Source organism: Falco biarmicus, chromosome 11 (assembly GCF_023638135.1).
Source record: "Falco biarmicus isolate bFalBia1 chromosome 11, bFalBia1.pri, whole genome shotgun sequence".
NCBI lineage: Eukaryota > Metazoa > Chordata > Aves > Falconiformes > Falconidae > Falco > Falco biarmicus.
Window position 1 is genome coordinate 1,677,757 of NC_079298.1, and position 13,468 is coordinate 1,691,224.

Sequence of the window (13,468 nt, forward strand, 5' to 3'; positions counted from 1 at the left end):
CCCACGGGGAAAGACAGGGCAGGAACCTTCCTTCTGATTGCCTGGCAAAGACATGCTTAATACGCCACTTCATAAATCAATCCCCCTTCAAGCTACTCTTCTGCTTCTCAGCAAACGCTGATTGATCCACCAGGAAAGGAGACTAATGAATGCTCAGTTCTGCCCCGAAACGCATCCAGGGTTCATGGCACCTAAGAACATACTAGTGATTTCCACTGATGATAGAAGAGACAAGCTGCAGTCCAGGATGCCCTGCAAAGAGATGAAAACTACATTCTCCCAGAAATCCTTCACAGGCTAAGAACGGGATAGGCGGCGTCACATGGAAGTCTGCTTCTGGGGATGAACAAAAGAGCCAAAAGGAGACTTTTAACTCCAAATAACCCTCCGAGCACCCACCCCCAAGCCGTGCTCATGCAGTCAACGCCACGGGTTGCTTTAGCAGCTTTTTTGTCAGAAGGGGTGTTACATAGTTTGGGAGATATAAAGCCATGACTAACAAAAAAAAAAACGATCAAGCAAATGAAGCACAAACTTAATTCCTCTTCTTCTACCCTCAAAGCGACAGACCATCGGCTTTGAAACAGAAGGCCCTAGAGAGGGGCGAAGGCCATACTCTGTTTGCAAGAAATTTAACAACCTTATCTAAAACAGTATATATAAAGAAAAATCATTGTTACAGGCAGTTGTGGAAAAGGGGAACAAAGACAGGAAACAGTTGTTAACTGTTAGCTGATCTGACATAAAGGAACACTTTGGAGAGCAATTATACTCACCCATCAATCTAATTGATTTGAACCATAAAAGCCTATATAACCAATTATTTGTATAACGTATTAGTTACCAATCCTCAGTCCGCTGCAGCACTGCTACGATTAAGATGCAAAGTCAACATATAATTGCACAAACTCCTATTTACACCTTTTTTTGCCTACAGTATATGCCACCCTGCACTCGCTTTGAAGCAGACGTACAAGAACATAAAAGTCCAACAGAAACTAGCCAATCCTGCTGGGAATTCTCACAAGTGAAGGAAGAAAAGCACAACATGCACCCACGACCTGAGGCAAGCAGAAAGGAAAATCCCTTTGCAAAGTTCTTAAATGCCTGGCAGTCCAAGGAAAAGCTGGAGCAGCCTCTTGTAATAACCACGGCGTCAGAGCCTGGCTTACACCTTAGGATAACACAGGAAACAAGATCTTTAAAAACTCACCAAACAAAACAAGTTTGTCTGCATCTGCTAGCACTAAACACAAACGGAAATAATTACATCAGTTCACGCACTACAGTAAAGCTTTGGAGCCAAGAGAGGCTGCTGCTTAGGGAAGCAGAAGGTTTCCCCACCTCCCAGCACTGGTAAGAAGCCACTACCAGCCTGCCTGGTGTTGAAGGATCGGAGAATTGCGCGGCGATGAAGAGCTACAGACCTGACCAGCAGTGGCACACAGCGGTGGCCACCAGAAGCTATGGGGCTGTTGCCGTGAATTTAGCTCGATAGGAACCGAACACACTGCGACATCAGAGCCGCTGTGAACGCTCACACCAGACCAAGGTTAAAACCAGAAATGGTTTTGGCATTCCCACCCTGGTACCCTGCACGACACAGGCACAGCTCCGGTCAAGATGCAGCGAGGCAGAGGGTTTGCTCAGGCAAGTCCTGAGCCTCCTCCGCTCCGGCTGGAGTCAGCACAAACCGCGAGGGCTCAGCAACCTGAGTGATCTCAGGAACGTGAAACGCAACACAGCAAGGGCTGAACCTCAGCTAAACCCTGCTGCCTATCCACATCCATCCGTGGGTTTGCAGAGAGAAAAGACAAAGAAAAAGGCTTGATCTAGAGGCTAAGTCAATAGGATTTTCATTTTGTTTTCAAACAAGTTCCTGGAAGCTACTGATGGTAGTGCCAGCCTGGCAAGATGACAAGACCTTCGGTAGAAAGGGGGTTCTTAAAGGAAAGAGAAGAGAGGCATGCAGAGGTGGTTGTCTTCTCCAAAGTCTGCACAAAACCACAGACTAATATCACAGCAAGGTAATGTTTTACTCTTGCGAGTAGCTGAGATGCCCAGAGGTGATGGCACATCCGTGCTGCCGTTACTCGTTCAGCCTCAAACATCAATAAACACGTAGGGCTGGGATTTAATGAGCTTCCTGCGTGTGTACAGTGGCCACTAACACACCGCCAAGCCCTTGCAGAGGTGGCCTCATTTACCAACGTAAGCTGATCCAGCTAAGCCCAGCATCAATTTCAGCTGAAGAAAGGGATTCAGCACCCCAACACACCGACATTCCCGGCTGGGAACCCCATGCTGATCTGTGCAGGAGCTGAGCAGTCAGCAACGCCCCTGACAATTCCCCTCGGCCCATTTGCAACGCGATGCAGCCCCTACCACAGTTTCCCACCGCGGCCGAGATGCACAGGCTGTGCTTGCCCTGCTGCCAGCCGAGCACACCCGGTTCTGTAGTTACCGTCATCTTCACCAAACCCAAATGGCTCTAACACACCACACCAAACTCTCTGTCGTGCCACAGGTGACTGAAGAGCTCCACATCAGCTCCCTAATTAATCGTGTTTCATATGCCTTGATTTTTCCTGTGATCTCATGCCTCATTTTCCCCCATTTGTGATGAAACCTCGGTGCTTTCTCAAGCTGGCGGTTATCACTCACAGCTCCAGAGGCTGCTGCAGCACAGAGAAGCTGCCTGTGGTTAGACCGAGAAGGGCAGAGGCATCTCAGGGCAGTGGCTCAGGCCGTCCTGCGTAGGGCAGAAGACCCAGATCCTCTTCTGACATCCCCTGCCACCCTGAGCATTGCTGCCGCACTAAATACAGTGATCCCCAGCCAGTTCTTCCAGATCTACCCAAGAAATTCTTTTGTTATTATTTTTTATGCTTACGTTGCCCTAAGGAGATCTTGTCTATCGTGCAAGTGTTGGTGCTGGCTTAGAGGAAGGGGAAGATCTGAGGCCAGCTCATCACGCTTACTGACCAACCCAAACCACACATCCCAGTAGCTCTCCGGTGCTCAGTACCAAACCCCCCTGCAGCAGCCCCCCGCGTGCGGGCAGCCTAAGCAGCAGCTGCTGGCCAGCCTTCGGGACTGGGGGGCTGGCGGGAGCCTGCCAGGGAGGAGACGGCTCCGGCAGGGCTTGCTTCTCCACGCTGCAGGCTGGAATCACCACCCCTGACGCGTTTGACAAACACACAGATGTGGTGCTTCGGGACACGGGTGGGCTTGGCAATCCGGGGTTAAGTTGGACTTGGTCATCTTCAAGGTCTTTTCCAACCTCCATCATTCTATGATTCTACGAGGCTGCTGGCATTTGCCCCACGCCTAGCAAGCAGCAATGGGGAGAAAACGGTGCTGGGGACCCCCTGCTTCCAGGGCCAGGCAGCAAAGCTCAGCGGCGGGGGAACAAGGCAGCCAGACCCCTCCCTGACCCAGGGCAAGGCAAGCTCCGCTCCACATCCAGCTCCCAGCGTGCTGCACTGAAGAAGCCTATTTAGCTGCTCCCTCCTGCCATATAGGAATAACCTGAATCTGGCACAGAGCAAGTTTTGCTGCCCAGGGCTCAGGAGGGGAGACATGACTTCACCCACTTCCTACGGGGACAGGAACTGAGCCAGCGCAGGAAAACTCACTCTGATTAACAACCACGGAGCCAGAATCAGACCCTGCTCGCACTTTCTACCTGCCCTTGAAGTAAGCAATTGAGGAGCCGAGGCTGAACTCCCCCATCTGTGCCCTGGGCGTGCAGAACCACAAAGGATGCTCTGAGCCTGGGTCTGCCATCCACAGCAAACAAGCCAAGATTTGCTTTAGCACAGCTCCTGCTCAGCAGCTGTCAGCCCTCCTGCAAGCTGTGTGGGAAGTTGAGGGAAAACAGGGTATTCATCTGCCAAACACCTAGACGGTTCCTCAGCAGGCTTTTAGCACAAGGCTGGAGGCTTCCAGCAGGACTAAAACCACCGAGAACTACTCCTGAGCCACACACGTTACCTCTCTTCTGGGGAAACCGCTTTTTGGGGCTCTGAACCAAGGGGAGACAGAAGAGTAATGGAATAGGCAGTTCTGCTTGAGGGCTGCCTCCTCTTGGGTGTGCTGTCTCCTAAAATACTCCTATGGGTATGGGTTCTGATCTCCCCCCTCAAAGAGGGTGAGATCCTGCCCCAGGCTTTTACTTCTGCATTAGACTCACAGAGCTACTGAAAGAGAGCCATCCGCATCACTACTTTTATTACTGACAGCAATAAAAGCATCTCAATACATAGCGTCCGTCGGCCACGCACAAGCTCAGTGGTGCTTTGCTAATTACTGAAGTTTTCTGTGCTGACAAAGAGATGCCAAGGGATGCAGCAACCGATGGGGAAAAACTGCACAGAGGAATTTCAATACCGCACCACAGATCCCCTGGGCTAGAAGCGTGTTGTAGCGCCTTGCCACAAGGGCCAGTGGGCACTGGAGGCACCCACATACAGGCACAGGATCTGGTCCTACACCTTGAAGACCACCCATCATACTATACTAGTACTCGTTGGAGACAGGAGCCTAATGTGAGTCAGCATTTAGGGAGCTCTGAGTAGAGAAGCAATTCTCCTTCCACAACTCCAAGCATCTCGCCGGCACCTCCTGTCTCTGGCAGCCTTCTTCACCTGCATGGAGCACCTGCCGTAGACGTTATTGTTTTGGATGGCATTGGACTGGTGGATTTGCTTTGCACCTCTGGCACACCTCTGGGAACCCGTCATGCATCTCCTCAGCCACGTGTCCCTGAGCAAAGCTCACCTTCCCACACCAAGCTGGTGCTACGCTGCCAGGCTGCAATAAATGTTGTTACTGCAGCAAACTGGGTTTGGTGTACAATCAGCAGCACTCAGGGCAAGCAGCTTGGGCATCATCTCACTTGAGCAGGACTTGACAGCTGAAAGAATATCGAAACTTTATGAATACTGGATTGGTTGAGACTAGGACTTACCTCCATAAACTTATTTTCCCACATCCACACGGTCCACACAGGGTGGGCTGAACGTCATCTGGGAAAGGCCAAGTGACCGACAGGACTTTCAGTGGTATTGAAACCTTTTCCAAAGCTGTACGAGTGCTTCGCACGCAGGTTTCAGAAACCCTTTCAAGTACCATAATCTGATGTTAAGGTGCTGGACAGGGATATGCTGGAGCCCAGAACATCCCAAGTCACCCTCATTTCAGTACGAGCTGGGATTTTTCACACCCAGACACATGTACACAGGCGAAAAGGAGGAGTTTAGGCATGTAAAGCACTGAAGGACAAGTTTTCATTGTAAATCATTACGCTCATAGCAGCAAACATTTTCTCCACACTCATCCATAAATTTGTAGCAACAGAACCGCCACCACACACACAGTCTATCCAGGGGACAGTACCTGTGCTCCTAACCAGCCCAAAAGACACACAATTTAAATCAACCAAATCATACGCTAAGGGAAAAATTGTGACTTGTTCACATGGAAGAGCTCCATGCTTGCTTAAGCAATGCTAGGGACAGATCTGACCCAGCTTCAGCAGAAATTTAAGCAATGTTCACCTGATCCTGCGTAAGTCACCCTAAGAAGGGTGTGATCCATTGAGAACGACTGCTGCCTGCGAGCAAGTCAGTACTGATACACAGCCAAGCGAGGGAAACGCCTCCCAACACCTTAAACTGCTGTTTTGCTCTTAGCACTTCTGTTTCTTAATAAACACTCTGTTGGTGGCTCTGAAAGAGCAACCCGGCTGCTTTCTGTACGCGCGTCACAGGGAGCCTGCCGTGGTGCCGGACACATGAGCCAGGGCTCGCCACGCGAGGTCAGGGAACGCTGTCTGGTGCTCTGCACTACTCCTGCAATAAACTCTGCACCACACCTCGAAAGACTGATTGATTACACGTTTCTGCTTCACTTTAGCCATTCATCTCAGCAGCCTTTCACTTACCTGTACGCTTCAAAGCTAGAGAGATAATCCCTTCATTATCCCCTTGCTCTCCTTCGCAATTCGTAGTTTATTTCAAAATAACTGCAACATTGTACTGGCAGGCAGGAATGAAATCCTGGGTTCATCTCCCAGGGAGCTGCACGTGTTCCTGGGAAAACACCCATCTCAGAGCCAGCAGAGAGTTTATCCCCGTGGCCTACCCACACAAATCACTTTTGCAAAGATTGACTATGGGGGAACCAGCTGTTTCAGTAAGAACAAGACTCTCAGGTTTTTCAAAGCGAGCCACGAAGATCCTGGCCCTAATTATTCGCTCACTCTGTTCCGTCACAAAGTATAAACCCTACGGCCCTAATCTCCACTGTCACTGCTCATCTGCCCCAGAGAAATTCTAGCCCTCTGAATTTTATCCTATAGATTCTGTATAGGCATACAAATAAGGCACGTTTTTGTGCTTCCCTAGCTGATATTTCAGTCACCCGTCCTAGAAACTGTTACCCAAAACAATAAGCTCCTCTGAGTGAGCATCAACCATTCTCCGTGAATATGTCAATAACTGGAAAACATTAGACAAAGCTGAAATAAGTCGTGAGGCTACATAAGTGTTTGGAAGATACAGGAGCACTTGTAACTTCCACAAACCCAAGACAACTAAAATGCTCTTTGCCGGGCTAAAGCAGCACACAGTATCCCCTCGGTTAGGACACCACACTTCCAAGGACCAACGCTGAGGAACAGGGACAAACCAAACCTCCCTCTCAGGCGAGAGGAAACACACGCCAAGTGCCTTCACGCAACTGAGGAAGCGCCTCGTTCGGCACCACAACACACCCCTGCTGAGCCAAGGCCGACAGAAGCATTCTAACATGGCGCCTTTTCCTAAAGATATTCCCCGCTTACTCTTCAGTGAAGCGTAAAGCTGATGGTGTTTCTGTGGCCTGACCTCAGCTTCTCCTAGCCTAATATAAATGTTACACCTATCTCGGGAGGCAGCGAGCTCTTCCTGCCAAATCCCAAGAGCCCTCAAGTCCTGGCTGCATTAGTCCTGATGTCGTGAGCTGTGGGAGAAGGCAAAAAGAAAGAACAAGGCTCTGCGGCAAAACAACGTAGAAGCAGTGCAGGGGACAGATGTGTAAGAGACAGCGGCATTGGAGCGAGTCTGACAGAGGCACGCATTCCCACGTCGCGCTTCAAACATAGCACCGCCAAGGAATGAAGCTTCACACGTGCATATGCACACCGTAACGGAGAATCAAGGTTCCTCCCGCCTCCGACTCAGCAACTCCCAGCAAAACCCGATTCCAAAAAACCTCATTCCTGCTTGAGGGGATGCACTTTAGAAGCCCCCTAAACACCAACTATTTGTCACTTTTCTTTGAGGCAAAGCCGGGACAGGGGAGATACACCTGGAGAGGCAATTAAGGTGACCGGGACAACAGGGAATGATGGCAGATGGCAGTCATGGGGGGTGCTGGGTGGAGAGCACCCAGCCGACACCAGCATCCCCCAGGGAGAGACCGGCACACAGCCACACAGAACGAGGGCACACGCAGCCTTTGCCCCTTACCTGCTCACTTAAGCACCGAAACATACAGAGGTTTTGAAAGAAAAGGTTTTAGAAGTAGTCTGCAAAGCAAGCTTAACATTTTTCTGCTTTGAAAGGTCTCTGTTTTGAAGGACGCAGAGACTGGGCACCATGCAGTGCCCAGACCTTACCTGTGTCATAGTGAACTGTCAGGGGCCTGGAATAATCACCAGTCTTCTCTGGGTGGAAGTCCACCGTTACTTGCATGGCATCGCCAATCCCAAGAGTCCCAGCAGAGGCATCAACAGAGAAAGGGCTGCAACACGGAGAGGCACATCAGGATTATTGTGGGACCTTTGGGGACTACGTTCCTTCTGCCGTCCAGCTCACTCCAGCTCACCTGTATTAGCAAGGGGCCAAGAAACCACAGTCAGCAGCAGAAAAAGAGAACATACAGGGCCAGGAACTGAGCCACCGACCCAACTCCTGAAGAGCTCCAGCCCTCAGAAGATCCTAAGCGATAAAATGACCTCGTCTCCCCCATACCCTGCATCCAGTTTTCTGCAGCAAGGCTCAAGAGTCTGACTGCTAGCGATACGATCGCAGGAGGGTTTTTGAAGGGCACGGAGATGGCAAGAGTTATTTGCATGCACAACTTGACACTGAGTTCCTCAGGAATCCGTCTTTTCCTGCCACCTATAAACCTCAAGAGATGCAAATGTCAAGGCAATACCTGTCCCAGTGAGATTACAGCCTGGAAATCAGACAGGGAGAACAGAAGTTTATTCTTGAATGACCGGAGAATAATTAGACTTTAATGGCAGAATTAATCTATCTTTCTTTTTTTTTTTTTTTTTACCTTGAAAGCATCCTGGGTTTGCCTCAGAAAGGGCACATTTTATCAGCATTTCAATGAAAGCTGTTCTAAGCAAAGAAAAATCTGTACGAGTGCAAAGGCAGATTAGAGTGATACAGAAACAAGAAAACAAGGCACAAAAGGAGTATCCCATTTACAGCCTGAACAATTAAATCTCTAGCTAAATGAAGCACCGCTAGCAGGAGCATATCAAGGCACCTTCAACAGGAGGTTTTCTGCGTATTCACAAGCAATGCAGTCTGGGGCTCTGGGTTGTAATCCAGGCTTGGTAACTGTTTGCTTGGCCTACTAGAGAAATTCTGTGCAATGTGTGGGAAATAGTATGAAAATGTGTCGGTGTACTTTAGATTTAACAAGAGCAATTATGATTTGTCGCCAGGTAAACAGCTCTCAGCTGACAGACACATAATTCAGTCCTTTAATGCTCAGGGAAAAGTCAGATGCAACATGTTTCTGCATAACAGCAGCTGGGCTTTGCGGCTCTTGTACAGCCTCACTTAGAAAGCAAAAGTTATTGGATTTAGTGCTTTGCTGGTGGTCAATTTGTCACCTTAAAAATATTTTCTGCAGAGTTTTACAGTGATTGGGGAGTGCAGCCCACAGAAATAATGAGAAAAAATGGAGCCATGCGCAAGCTTCGCTTCGCTCATGGAAGCAGTGACAGCTGATGAAACTGCTGGAGTTCCTGCTCATTAAGGAGACACTGATGCAATTGGAGGCCTGACCTGCTCCCATCACGACTAGCAAGAACATCGCCAGTGACTAACGGGGAAGCATTGGGCCCGCAATGTTCACGTGCTGGACCTGAGGCTTTTGAGAGGGAGGAGGAAAGCCAAGGCGCCGCCAGCCTCAGAACCGGGCTGCTCTACATGGCCCTGCACCTGCGCTGGGGGTTGTGCCTGGTTATACTGGGCAGGGCTCTGCTGGTGCTTGGCGGGGATCACTGCCTGCTGTGGGAAAGGCACAGAAAAATTCCCCCCCACCTCTTTTAGTTTGTTGTTTTTACCAGAAACATTGCCAGAACAGAAAAGCTGCCGGTTAAGGGCCACACTTCAGCACTACCTCCCATCCCATGCCCTTCCTACTCCATCCCCATGTCTGCATACCCCTGCCCTCAGATAGCTGGGATGGGAATGACACTCCTGAGGATGACTTCAGGGGATGCCCGAGAAAGTAGATACCTTCACATCTTCAAATTACCAGAGAAGAGGATCCCACCGAGGTCAGGACTCATTCTCAGGACGGAGAAACAGAGCACAAGTCAGACACCGCACCTCCTGCCTCCCACCCCACGCTGTACCCACAGGACAACTTGGTTCCTGATGTAGCAGGAGCTTGGTATCCCTCACGTAGACCTGCTTCTCCAAGACCCAGAGGGATGTAAGGTCCGTGCTTCACCTGAACTCTGAACTTCAGTCCACATCACTAAGCTGTTCCCTGCAGCCTACAGATAAGAGATGCTAAGGAAACGTCCCTGACACACTAATAGCCACATGAAAACCACTGCCAACAGATGAAGCTGGCAGGCTCAACTTTGGCCTTTTAGCCATTAATTGTGAGCTGTTCTTTACGGTAATTCTTGTCCTGTTAGATCTACCCTTGTAATGAATAACTACTGCTCCTGACAAAACAGGAAAGATAAGGTTTGGAGGTTTATTAATAGCTCTTCTTCTGACATGCTTTTCAACTACGTCCATTTGTACGTTTGCTTTGTTGTACAACATCTAAACTTTCAAAGGTCCAGATCTCCCAGCGGTGCCTTGCAATCCCCAGCTTGTATAAACTCATCTAGCCGCACCAATCTGAGGGAGACCTTCCCAGCAGAACCTGCTGAGATCTTGCCCGTAATTGCCCTTCAGAAAGGGAACAACACCAGATTAGTAAGCAATTTCATTGTGATCTGCCTTGGCGTTTACATCTTGCTTGCTTTCACCAGGCATCAGCTCCCCAAGCTGGGCAAAAGTTAAATCCCATGAGGATACCACGGGCAAAATACTCCTGACAATTTAGCAACCAACTGACAAGTGAACAACACTGACAGTTCTGTGGCTCAGGCTTTCCCGACTACCGCGCTGCCTTTCCTCCTGGAACCATACGTTTAGTCAGTGCAGCGTGCAACGAGGCTGCAACATACTTCGTCCCATGATATGTTTCTCTTCTACAACCAAAACCCCTTTACTCCTCTGGTGCCTTAATTTGCATTATAAAATCATCTGAGTTTGTGAGAATTGATTTCATTAAAAGCTGCCTCCAACCCCAAGACCGACAGTAAAATTACTGGTGATTGAATTGCCCCCTCTGTCAACTAAGACCTATTGCAGGAAAAAAACCCCAAAGATCACTTAATCTTGGCATACATAATGTTTTGGTAATGGTATAAAAGCCAAAGTCGAGCACTGTAACCACTCCAGTAAACACAGTCTGTTAGGTCAAAGCATCCAAGACTCCATCTCCATACTGAAAAAATCCTGCACAGAGCCAGCATCTCACAAGCTCTCTCTTTCCCTCTTTCCCTGCACGTAGGCTCTGTTGTCACATCCCTGTACATCCCATGGTAACTCTCCAGCCCCACACCTCCATGTAGTATAATGGGTACTGCAGGGAGGGATGCAAGGCGGCTCCTGGCACTGTGCCATGTAGGATCATTTCCTGAGCTTCCAGAGCTTAATGGGACATTCCTAAATGGACCTTCTCAGACAGATCCTCTCTAACCCACAGCACAGCACAGTGTAACGTCAGGAAAAGGCAGTGCTGCACTGAGATCTGCTTCCAGGCACCATTTTCAACTGAAATGTACTGGAATGACATTTATCTCCGTGAATGCCGTGGAGAAGAAACTCACTACCCAGCCTTAACAATGAGAACGGCAGGAAAAGACTTTTTATATTTATACTATTGTTATTTTTTTTTATTACTACACTATGCAGTGAACAGCTGGGTATGGACATGCAGGGGGAGGACAGGCACAGAGCCAAGCTGCATAATGGGGAGTGCTTTGGTGTCAGGGTTCCCACACACACACACACACACCCCCTTTACGAAAGAGGAGTCAAAACGTGTCCATGTTTTCTGGTAGATACCACGGCAAGGGAGAGTTCTGAACAAGCAACAGCAGAAGGATGCTGAACTGGCCCCGTGGATTCATTTGAGAGCTCTGCCGTGGAGTAAAATACACCATACAAGTCCTTAGATAAAGTTGTAAGAGGCAAGGAATGTCCTTATGAAGTGACCCGCTGCAAGAGCAGAGCTCGCAGTACTGACCGAGAGGAAAGGTTAGCATTGGAGATGGGCTGAAAAATGCACTGAAGGTGAAAGCTGGTAGGTTACACTTGATGCCAAGGGAATTTTGAGAAAGGAGGCAGAGAGAAGTGATACGAGCGGCGCATTGGACTAGGAAACTGTGGCGCCTGCAGCTGCCTTGCAAAGGGGCAAGAGCCTGAATTCGCCCAGGCCAGAAGACAGAAGTTGCAGCAACTAAGAAGTCTCAGTTGTGCAGAGAGAGAATGAAGGACACAGAGGCCAGCTGATGGTCCGCAAACTTTGATCTCTCATTCCCTTCTACTCCACTAAGCCTCCTCCCCCTCTCACGTGCACGCATGCTTACACATAGCGGCACACAAAACTATTATGTGATATTGATGTTGGCTTTAACACAACACTACATCCGTACTCAGCAAAAGTTAAGCACACACTAAAGCTGCTTCAGTTCTCCACTAAATAGGAAGAGACTAAAACAGTCCTGAATGTAAGTCTGTAAGGCTGGCACTCCTACCACCTATGCCATAACTCTTAAATACTGCGTCTCGTATCTACACATTAAGCTCTCCAGGACAGGAAACATCACGCATTAATGTCCAAAGCACAGGTTTAAGTGTTTGTGATGCTGAACAATCATTACGGGAGTCATTCAAAAGAATGCAATGACATTAAACTAAAAACTTCCCCTGTCGTTAATAATGATGCAGCCTTGGTCACAGCCTCTAACGCAGGGAAATTAATCCCCTGACATGAGGAGGAAAACGGTCTCTCCCGCGAAAGCCTCTGTAAGTAGAGTTGTTCAAAGACAATTAACAGCTAATGACCTACTCGCCTGTGGAGCAGTGTATTGGTGAGACTCTCCAGCCAACTTGTCATGCCAGCTGGGAGGCCAGTTCTTTTCTGCTGGGGCTGCTGGAGCCACTGAGCTCACCTGGGACCTCGGGGCAGGCACCTGAGCAACTTCTCACAGCACAAGCAGCAGGGAACCCACTGTCACCCAGCGCAGTCCCCAGCACTGGCTGGAGAAACCACTCCTGGCACACCATGGCCTCATCGCGCAGGGAGAACGTGGTTGTTCTGCTCCCAGGCTGCAAGGGGACGTGGTGACCTGGTCAAGAGTGGGGAGCACTCGGATTTTGAGTGGAGGATACAAGCTTGGGGGAGTACAGTCGAGATACTGGAGGGCTGGGCTGCTATTCAGGGGACACAGCAGAACCGCATGCAGCCGAGGGATGGAAAATGCAAAAACCTGTATTTGGGATGGAAGAATCCCTGGCAGTGCAGGCTGGTGGGCACGAAAGCCTTTCTACAGAAGAGGAGCTTAGGGGCTGGAGCACAGCACATACAGGGAGATGCTGGGATAAATGGCTTTGCACAGCCTTGAGAAGGAAAGACGAAGGCTGGTATCACTTGGTCTTACTTTTCGTGTTGAGTGCACACCTGATCAAACTTTGACACTGGTCTTGCTTTGAGCACTGTGTTTGCTCACATGATCTCCAGAGGTCTCTTCCAAAGTTATTCTAGGATTTTATCTTCTCCAGCAGCCCAATTCCATTTCACGTGTTCCCCAAATTTCTCATATTATTTCTTATACATCTGTGCATATATATAGGCAGATGGTAGACAGACAGGCATTAGAGGAACTCAACCTTTAAGAAAGTTCCCAATGAGGAATTCATTATGACATTTCGCTGAACACTTAAAGCAAAAAAAAATAAAAGAGCAGAAAGACAGGAACCTCAGAGTATTTAAAAAAGAAATCTGAATGAAAGTGGGGGCGACCTAATTAGAATAAAACGCTGCTTATATTCAAAGATCATCAGTTTGAAATTTCAGACTGGCTTTCAAAAGTTCATAACGA

General features: G+C 49.0%; 1 pseudogene; it reads right to left on the bottom strand.

Moving 5' to 3' along the window:
• Positions 1 to 13,468, bottom strand: part of LOC130157027 (hydrocephalus-inducing protein homolog) — a 69,181-nt pseudogene that overhangs the window by 40,256 nt on the left and 15,457 nt on the right.